Genomic DNA, 11,079 nt, shown 5'->3' with positions numbered 1-11,079 from the left:
ATGTGCCAGGCCTTCTTCACTCTAACCTGTTTTACGTTTATTAACTCATTTAAGTCTCATAAAAACTCGATAAGGTGGATACTATTACATCTGGCTTAACAGAGGCACAGAGAAGTTAAGCAAGCTTCTCAGAGTCACAGAGCTAGTGAGTAACTGAGCCAAACACAGGCTCAAACACAGGCAGCCTGCCTCCCAGTCCGTGTGCTCAAACCATGATGCTATGGCCCCATAGTAACTGGACAAAGAAGTCTGAGACATTTTCCAGTTGAATACCTAAGGGATAAAAGACCTAAATATGAAAGGCAGAACTCTAAGTCTTTTCTCAGTGAATATAGGACAATATTTTTGTGTTCTTATAGCAGGGAGGGATTTCTTAAATAATAGTCCAAAATCTCTAACTCTTAAGGAAAGACTGATAAATTCAACTAATCAACTATTAAAACTAAGGACTTCTGTTCAACAAAACACATCAACAAGAAAGTGAAAAGACCGACTAGGGGGTGGGAAAGATTAAGAATGATCATTTACAAAAGGTTAGTATCCAGAATACATAAATGATGACAAATCAATAAGAAAAGATAAACAATTCAAAAGAAAAATCAGCAAAGAATTCCAACCTACTTTTCATAAAAAGGAAATACAAATGGCCAATAAATACGTGAGAATGTGCTTAACTTCACTAGTCATCAAGGAAATGGAAAATAAAATCACCATGGAATAGCATTACAAACTCACCAGTATAGCTAAAGTAAGACATTGGAATACCACATGTTGGTGAGATGTGGAGCAGAGGAAATTCTAACTCATGCTGGAGGGAACATAAAATGGTATGAATGTCTTGGAAAACTACAGTTAAAGATCTTCTTACCTTATCACTCAGGGCAATCTTCTGGGGAATTATACCCAGAGAGATGTGTGCGCAAGTGTACCAGGAAACATGTATGAACAATACACAATGTTTCTAACAGCTTAGTTCCTAAGTGACTCAAACTGGAAGCACCTAAGTGGTTATTAACAGAGAAGTGGATAAATAAATTGTGCCACATGCATACAATGGAATATTATCCAGCATTGAAAAGGAATGAATGAAAGCTACACACAATGACATGTATGAATATTACAATCATAATGATGATTGATGAATGGCATCACTTCTGCCACTGAGAATACCACAAGCCCTGCCCACTCCCCTGATGCTGAGGAGGAGCAGGAAGCAGCCTCCGATACTCTCCAACCAGTAAGTCTGCATTGCTCAAGAATTTCTGAGATTGTTTACCCAAGTTCGTGGATCTGTTCTGTCCTCTAAATTGCACCAACTGAAACATGCTTGAGTGTTAATGATTCCTTTCTTTAGGGGATCTTCTGGACCCAGGGATGGAAACCAGGTCTCCAGCATTGCAGGCAGATTCTTTACCGTCTGAGCCACCATATTCACATTTAAAAGGAATCTTCTGGAGAAAATGCATGAATCAGAACAGTAAGCCACTTGGGGATTAACTTGAGAACTAGCTACCATTTCAAGCAGAAATAGCAGCTTGCTCATTTTGAGGCTGCATGATTTAAAACCTCTTCTGCATTCTGTTGCTAAACTGAGATAAGGTTCTAATAGATGCAATTTGTGACAATCCCTCTGGGCTTGGGATTCAGAAGAAACACACATGATGTGCCTGCCATGGCAGAGGGTGGCTGAAATTTTAGTGGAGTCAATGTTCTCTGAGCAAATTATTTCCCAACTGGTTCAGTTGTCTCCTGGGGGTTCAGGGGCAGGCAGCAAGAATGGTGCTGTGGCTGAGGTTGCACTGAGATTACATCCCTTGGCATGTCCTGCATTTCCAGCATTATGGGAGGAGAGGTCCTGGGTGAGGCACACCCAGGAGCTCAGAATTCTCGTGCTGCCTCTGATGCTCTGTTAACTTTATGCTTTAATTTCTTCATCTATATAATGAGAGATTTAAATAGTGACTATTAAGGTTGATCTGAGCTCTTTCCTCTCTACATATTTCAATGAACATTTTCAAGCCAGCAATGTGGATTTTACAGCTTTCAATTCATTTGGCTGCTACTGATTTCTCTGCCAATGGATGGAATAGCTGGATCTTGGCTGAGATTTCTAGACCTAGATCTGGATATATATACCACACAATTGCACTTATTTCATGGGCTAGCAAGGTAATGCTCAAAATTCTTCAAGATAGGTTTCAACAGTATGTGAACCGAGAACTTCCAGACGTACAAGCAGGATTTGGAAAAGACAGAGAGAGGAACCAGAGATCAAATTGCCAACATCTGTTGGATCATAGAATAATCAAGAGAATTCCAGAAAAACATCTGCTTCTGCTTCACTGACTATGCTAAAGTCTTTGACTGTGTGGATCATAACAAACTGTGGAAAATTCTTAAAGAGATGGGAATACCAGACCACCTTACCTGCTTCCTGAGAAACCTGTACACAGGTCAAGAAGCAACAGTTAGAACTGTACATGAACAATGAACTGGTTCCAAACTGGGAACGGTGTAGGTCAAGGTTGTATATATTGTCACCCTGCTTATTTAACTTCTATGCAGAGTACATCATGTGAAATGCTAGGATGAATGAAGCACAGGCTGGAATCAACGCTGCTGGGAGAAATATCAATTACCTCAGATATGCAGATGACACCACTCTAATGGCAGAAAGTGAAGAGGAATTAAAGAACCTCTTGATGAAGGTGAAATAGGTGAGTGAAAAAACTGACTTAAAACTCAACATTCAAAAACTAAGATTGTGGCACCAGATCCCATCACCTCATGGCAAATAGATGGGGAGAAAATGGAAACAGTGAGAGACTTTATTTTCTTGGTCTTCAAAATCACTGCCAATGGTGACTGCAGTCATGAAATTAAAAGACGCTTGCTGCTTGGAAGAAAAGCTATGATGAACCTAGACAGCGTATTCAAAAGCAGAGATATTACTTTTCTGACAAAGGTCCATCTAGTTAAAGCTATGGTTTTTCCAGTAGTCACGTATGGATGTGAGAGTTGGACCATAAAGAAGGCTGGGAACTGAAGAATAGATGCTTTTGAATTGTGGTGTTGGAGAAGACTTGAGAGTCCCTTGGACTGCAAGGAGATCAACCAGTCAATCCTAAAGGAAATCAGCCTTGAATATTTATTGAAAGGACTGATGCTGAAGCTGAAACTCCAATACTTTGACCACCTGATGTGAAGACCTGGCTTATTGGAAAAGACTCTAATATTGGGAAAGATTGAGAGCAGGAAGAAAAGGGGGCAACAGAGGATGAGATGGATGGCATCACCAACTTAATGGACATGAGTTAGAGCAAACTCTGGGAGATAGCAAAGGACAGGGAAGCCTGGTGTGCTACAGTTCATGAGGTGGCAAAGAGTCAGACATGACCTAGTGACTTAAGAACAAGAAGAAAAATTGTTCTCAGCATAATGCGTCAACTGACCAGGGTAGGCACCTAAGACGGAACTGATCTTCCATCTCTGAGAAAAAAAAATGTATATACCTTTAATTCAGATAGAGAATCTGAGCATAATCAAATCTAGCCCCAAATTGCATGGACTGTGATAATTCACAGCCTTCTATTCGATTCTGTAAACTCCTGAAGAGTTACTTTCTTAGGGCCCTGCTTTTTATTTCTGTCTTCATGTGCTTTCCCTGTTTCACCTAGTATCTACTTCTTACATTTTTCCTAGTAAATACACTTGCATGATTTTACTTGGGGAGTCCTGGGGCACCATCACACCTCAGGAAAAACTTTTACCGTCACTTGGATTCCCTCTCTGAATTTCTCATCTCGCTTTCATCTACATCTTTTCTAGGAGTAAATAAATTCCTCTTCTCATCACATCCATAGCATAACAGTTTATTAAAAACTTTCCTTGTGCCAGATACTAGTCTTCATTTTTTGTATGTATTATTTTATTAATATTTAATCTCCATTTAACCTCATGAAGGATCCACTTTCATTATTCTCTCTTTGCAGATGAGAAAAGTGGGGCAGAGAGCAGCTAGTAACTTGTTTAAGGTTGAACATGAAAGTGTTATTTGCTCAGTCATGTCTGACTCTTTGTGTCTCCATGGACTGTAGCCCACCAGGCTCCTCTGTCCATGTTTTTCTCCAGGCAAGAATACCGGAGTGGGTAGCCACTCCCTTCTCCAGGGGATCTTCCTGACTGAGGGGTCAAATCCAAGTTATACAGCAGATAAACCATTGACTTGGGATTCAAACCCAGGCAATCAGATTCCAGAGTACATGCTCTTGGCCCTAATACTTTATCATCACCCATGAAAGCACTTCTGCACAAACTCAAGATTCTCCCGAGGAGAGACTTTGGTGAATGAAATCCTCTCCATCTCTTTCCACAAATGTGTATATTTCTAAATTTGCACTGGATAGTTAGCATTGAGTATACTCTAGATTGGAAATACTGTATTTTATTGACTCTAAGACATCATTGATGGGAAGATGCACCATTGGTTTATGCATCATTTAAACCATGACACATGGTCTTAGATGGACAGCATGACCCATGATCTGGTCTCATTTTTCCAAAACTTTTTAAAATGAATTTCAAAAATCTAGGCAATTTCTCCTACTTTCAGCATCAGAAACAAAATATTACATGACCCCATCCACTTGTAGTTATCTTTCTTTCTTAGATCCCAGGAAGAACTAGCTTATTATTTTCTAAGAAATAAGAAATTGCAGTTACTCCTTCAATGTCAAATGTCTGTTTTACTAATATCAGAGTGACACCCACTGCTCTGTTTCTTCCTTTTCTGGAAAACATGATAAGCATTTTACTTTAATGCTGTCTTACTGTATACTTGGAGGATAATTTTCTTTTTTTATTCTGGAAGTGTTTAAACATATAAAAAAGTGGAAAGAATAGAATAATAAACTCCTATGACTCCTTTATTCTAACTTTGAGGATTGCCAATGTTTTTCTCTTTTGGTCTGAAGATATTTTAAATTTTAATTAGACTCCGCACATAAGTGAAGACAATGGGAATAGCTTTGACCTCCATGGGGCACGAGGGCCATAAAATCACCATAATTGCCTTCTGGCTGGAAGAGACAGAGGCCACTGTTACTGCAAGATACAACCCAACTTCAGAGATGCTATAATAAACTGTGAAATAATATGTGTCTTAGAATTGATGACATGCAGCCGCAGGGCAGCTGGACTGTACTTAGGAGTCAGGACCTAAGAAATCAGAGTTTTCCTTATTTGGTGCTTTTGAGATTTTGTTTTTGTTCTTCTTTTTTCCCTTTCAGCCTGTATCCTCCATCAAAGCACAAACAGAGAAGAATTTCAGCATGTTTCCTGAAGAACCTCTTTGCTTTTAACCAGTCTTTGGACTGTCAGGGCCAAGTAGGCAAATCATGGATCACTTTTGTGGTGCCTGTGTAGAGAGACCCAGAACTTGCATATTCTCCTCTCAGAAGCCTGGGTCACTCCAGTATGCCTGAGCATGTGTGCCCAGCTCAGATCTGGTTAGCTCTGTGCATTTGAGCCTTGTTCAAACAGATATGCTTCTGTGAACCATTAGGGATGCTCAGTGTTTGCAGATTTAGTACCTGAACCAGATGCTGAATCCCCTATACCCTCTCCTGCCCTAATGGCCTTGCCATTTGAACTTAAGCACTTGCCTTTCTGTCTACTTGCCCCTCAGGCTTCCCAGTCCCATGACATCTGGTCCCATCACCTCATGACAAATAGACGGGGAAACAATGGAAATAGTGACAGACTTTATTTTCTTGGACTCCAAAGTCACTGCAGATAGTGATGGCAGCCATGAAATTAAAAGACACTTGCTCCTTGCAAGAAAAGCTATGACAAACCTAGACAATGTATTAAAAAGTAGAGACATCACTTTGCCAATAAAGATCCACATAGTCAAAGCTAGGGTTTTTCCAGTAATTATGTATGGATGTGAGAGTTGGACCCAAATGAAGGCTGAGTGTCAAAGAATTGCTGCTTTTGAATTGTGGTGTTGGAGAAGACTCTTGAGAGTCCCTTGGATTGTAAGGAAATCAAACCAGTCAATCCTAAAGAAAGTCAATCCTGAATATTCATTGGAGGGACTGATGCCAAAGCTAAAGCTCCAATACTTTGGCCACCTGATATGAAGAACTAACTCATTGGAAAAGACTCTGATTCTGGGAAAGACTGAGGGCAGGAGGAGAAGGGGATGACAGGATGAGATGGTTGGATGGCATCACCGACTCAATGGACATAAGTTTGAGCAAACTCTGGGAGATGCGGAAGGACAGGGAAGCCTGGCATGCTGTAGTCCATGGGATTGCAAAGAGTTGGACATGACTGAGAGACTAAACAGCAGCAACAACAATGGGCTTCCCTGGTGTAGAGAATCTCAGACGGTAGAGAATCTACCTGTAACGAAGGAGACCCGGGTTCAATCCCTGGGTCGGGAAGATCCCCTGGAGAAGAAAATGGCAACCCACTCCAGTATTCTCGCCTGGAGAATTCCATGGACAGAGGAGCCAGGTGAGCCACAGTTCATAGTGTCCCAAAGAGTCGAACATAACTAAGTGACTAACGCACATTCTCCCTTCTGTCAACGTGTGTCCCTGATAGCTGGAATCCCTAGGCCTGGAAACCGACCCCAAATCTGTGAACTCTGATGTCAAGTACTCTGTACTGGCCTTGCAGGAGTGGGCATTCTGGGCTGATGTCAGAAGCCCTGGAGAAAACAGTTTGGCTAAGAGATGCCACCTCCCGTCTCTGACCACCCAATGGTGCTGCCGTATATGAGAATGATGACTCTGGTAAGAAGCCATCTGGGTAGAAACCTCATGAGGTCAGGAGTGTTCTTCCATAACGTCAGAGGAGCATGTGAAATGGGACAGTGAGAGACCCTCAGAGGATGTCAGGTAACCTGAGTTTTGATCAGTGGTCCAAGCCACTGTGATGTACACACACATTCAGTCAGCTTTATCACTTCAGTGCGTGCTGGTCAAGCTCCATCTGCCAGCATCTTCTTGCTGTGGTTTGCAGTCTTTCTATAAGGAGCCATGGAAGGCTACTCTGCTCAGCCCCTCTTCTAGGAGCTCTCAGCTACCCACTCTGGGAAGTAGATGTACAAACCCTCCAGCTCCCTCACTGTGAGAGTGGGACAAATTCTACTCCTTTTCCAAAATTTTCTCTTGGAATCCACTTTCAGTTGCCCACAGTGGTAGCTGGGCTGATAACACATCCTTTACCGGTGACTTCTCTTTCTTGGCTCACTTCCTCCCTCCTCTGTTTTTTCTTGTATCTCTTAAATTAACTATTTGCACTTGAACTTTTGTTGCAGGATCTGCTTCTGGGGGGGGATCAAAACTAAGACAATAGACATGTGTGTCATTTAATTTCCTCAGGCCATTGGCTTCTCATCTGTTGTGTGTGTCCATGCTAAATTGCTTCAGTCATGTCTGCCTCTTTGTGACACTATGGAAGGTAGCCTGCCAGGCTCCTCTGTCCATGGGATTCTCCAGGCAAGAATACTGGAGTGGGTTGCTGTGCCCTCCTCCAGGGGATCTTCTTGACCCAAGGATCGAACTCATGTCTCTTATGTATAGGATTGAACCCACGTCTCTATGTCTCCTGTATTGCCAGATGGGTTCTTTACCATTGGGAAGCTTTCTCACCAGTTAGATAAGAGCAAAGTTTGCAAGTATGTTGTGGTGGTAGAGTCTCCCATGCATTTCTGCATGCACCATTCTTATTTGGAGCTCAGGACAGACCTGTGAACAGGCAAGGCCTTTTTATTCCATCTTCTAGATGAAGAGTGAGAGGCTCTGAGAGGTTTTGTGAGTTGCCCAAGGACTCTCCACTGAAAACTGGCTGACTTGAGACTGGAACACACACCTTCAAACTCTGAGACCACTCACCATCCTTTCCAGTGTTTCTTTTTTCTTTTTTAAAAAAAATTATTTATTTATTTATTTATTTATTGGCTGTGCTGGGCCTTCACTGCTGTGCAAATTTTTCTCTAGTTGTGGTGCGTGGGCTTCTCATTGCAGTGGCTTCTCTTGTTGTGGAGCAGGGGCTCAAGGGAACAGGTTCAATAGTTGTGGTGCATGGGTTTAGTTGTTCCACTGCATGTGGGATCCTCCCAGATCAGGGATTGAACCTGTGTCTCCTTCATTGGCAGGTGGATTCTTTACCACTGAGCCACCTGGAAAACCTTCTAGTGTTTCTTGACCTTCATGGTTCCTTTCCAAAAGTTGTCTTTGTATTTCTCAGATTCTGAGGACGAATAATTTAGCATCAGATACAGATTTCATCATCTGGGATTTGTTTTGGGGACTACAGTCAGCCCTAGATGGAGGCAGTGCCCTGGGGGCCTCTGGTACCCTGGATGGGCTCAAAGCCTTCTCCATACATCTCCCAAGGGTCCTGAGCTCCCAGGGTCTTGGAGTCCTAAGGAGGACATTCACTTCTCATGATCCCACTTTTTGGCACTATTCTCTAATTGGCTTTGGACCATTAGCTCCAGTATCACAGTTGAACCCAGATGCGTAGTCAAGGCTGCCTTCACCACAGGCTGCAGGATGGGTTGCCTGTACTGGGTCAACATCTCCACTTGGCTGAGTCCTCCTAACCACTTTAACTATTTCCTGGTATTGACTTTCAGCAAAGCCTTTGTCATATGACATCCTGAGAGGAAGGTCACTAAGTCCCACTGGAGAGCATTTCCCCCAGTAAGACAGTAGCCTTATTATTAGCCCATCCTGGGGGTATGTCTTTGGTTGATGTCCCCTGATCCTACACATCTAACCTGACCCCACATCCCACCCAGCCTTCAGGCAGGAAAACAAGTGTGTGCCTCTCAACTTTGTCACTAATCCTTTTGGAATTGCTGACTTCTCTCTCTCTCTCATTTATTCTTGGAACACTTCTTCACCCCAGCAACTTTCTCTATTAACTCTATTCCTTCTTCTCAACCTCATTCTCTCCCTTAGTTCTTGGAAGAGTGACATCTGACCAATTCTATTTTGATTTGGCATTCCTTAGCACAAGCTTACATTATCACCCCCTGCACCTGCTTCTGGCTATTTCAGGTAACTACTTCTAGCTTCCAGGAGCTGGCCAGGTGTTAATTTCTTGGCCAACACCTGTCTGGGCCTGATCATGACAACTTACCACGAATATTTAGAAAGGTACCATGGATTGCTTAGGTGACCTTTCTATCTCTGAACAGAAGCAACAAAGGCCATGGTGAGCTTTTGCAAACTCAAAACTATCTCAGCTAGCTTTTTGGTTTCATAGGCTATTTTTATTTTGAGATTTTGGGGTATTGACCATGATCATGGTCAGAGTGGTGGATAGGCAGTAATGATGCTCTGATTGAGGGAGGCTGGAAACTGTCTCAGTTCCCACTCAGTGGTACCTATTACCATTAGCCACAGCAGTGCCTGAAACTCTCACTGTGGGCTTCCTGTTGAGTAAACAGAACACTCCTCAGTAATGGAATGCTCTCAGGAAGGGATGACATTAGAGTGACTTTCCCTCTTAATTAAATATCTTAGCAGACAAGAGGAGAATCATGATTCTTAGAGTGGAAGCATCTTCCTGGGAAGTCTAATGATCAGATTAGAGTAGATCAGTTGCTTAGAGAGAGGCTGAGACAGTATGACACAGGTAAGGACAGGTAAGGTTTGAAGGGAGGGAAGGAGTGAGCAACATCAGAATACCGATCGCCACTCATGCAGACAACACAGGAGAATTCCCTGTTTAGCAAAGGGGAAGAATGAGAGTCCTGGGCATCAGAGCATAGGGAGTAATGTCCACAAAGGTGATTCTTAGCAATTTTGTCTCAGATCAACCCTCACCTTGATTGGGCTCATCCAAACTTAACAGTGGTCTTCCCGACTCTTTTGTGAGATATGCCACCCCAATTTCTCAATTTATTCCATTCAGGAGCAGTGTGAAATGAAAGATCAAAAACAAAAAAAGAGAAGATGTCCAAAAATAATACTTGAGTCTCCTCTTACTCATCTCTAGAATGGGAGAAATACATAATTACTGTGAGGATCCAGGAAGATCAAGTGTCTAAAGTATTTTTAAACTGTGAAACTCCCAGGCAAACATCCAGCTGAGTTGTCTTGAAGAACACCTTCCTTGATACTGTCAATCACTCTCACCTTTTGAAAACTAGTCAAAGAATCCACAGCATCTTACTGAGGTAGCCAGAAGCCCCTTTGGGTTTTGCAAAATCTGAGTGAGGGTTTATTTCAAGCTTGCAGGAAATGGTTGTTTTTTTCTCTTGGGCTCACCTGGGAGGAACCATGAAAAGCATCATCTCAGAGGAAGTTCAGAGGAGAAGGTGATGTGCCTGGGGAGGCAGATGGGGCTGAGCTGATGACCCTTCAAACATGAAAAAGCCATGCTCTCTGAGACCTTTCGTTCAGTGGTTTCTCAGCCTGCAACAAAAAGCCTTTCCCAATTTGTGGGGTTCGCGGTGGTAGGTATTGTTGCCTAAGAACCCTCTGCAAATGTCAAACCCATTATCAGGCTGAAGAAGGCAGGGTTTTAATTGAACTTTTCCTCCAACCTTCTGCCCTTCACAACTATAGCAGCATTGCATGTGTCATTATGGCCTTTTTACAAGGCCCGGAATGGAAAAGGCAAATTATCTGCAAAGAAATGTTTAGAAAAGAGTAAGTCTGAACTTTTGAAGTGTTTATTTTTTTTTATGTCCCACTACTATTTTGCTGCTGATGTTTCTTGCTCACAAGATCAGGATACTTACTATCTGTCATAACAGGTGTTCAGGCAGGTAAAAAGAGAAGAAAAATATGAGCAAGAAAGATAGGCTTGGTTCATTTCCCTTGTTACTTTAAAAAGCTACCCTAGCTCTCTCCCATTTAAAGCATGGATACCTTCTCACCCCACCAAATCCTTCTTTAACCCAGAACTTCCTTTCCCTGTCCCTGGTGTCAAGCTTCTAAAACAAATGTAACATACACTTGCTGTCTCTACTTTTACATTCCATAACTTGCCCACATACTCAGACTACCTTCTGCCTTCACTAGTATATTGGCCTTGACCTTATAATAT

Source organism: Dama dama, chromosome 11 (genome assembly GCF_033118175.1).
Source record: "Dama dama isolate Ldn47 chromosome 11, ASM3311817v1, whole genome shotgun sequence".
NCBI classification, from domain to species: Eukaryota; Metazoa; Chordata; class Mammalia; order Artiodactyla; family Cervidae; genus Dama; species Dama dama.
This window is presented reverse-complemented; position numbering follows the sequence as displayed.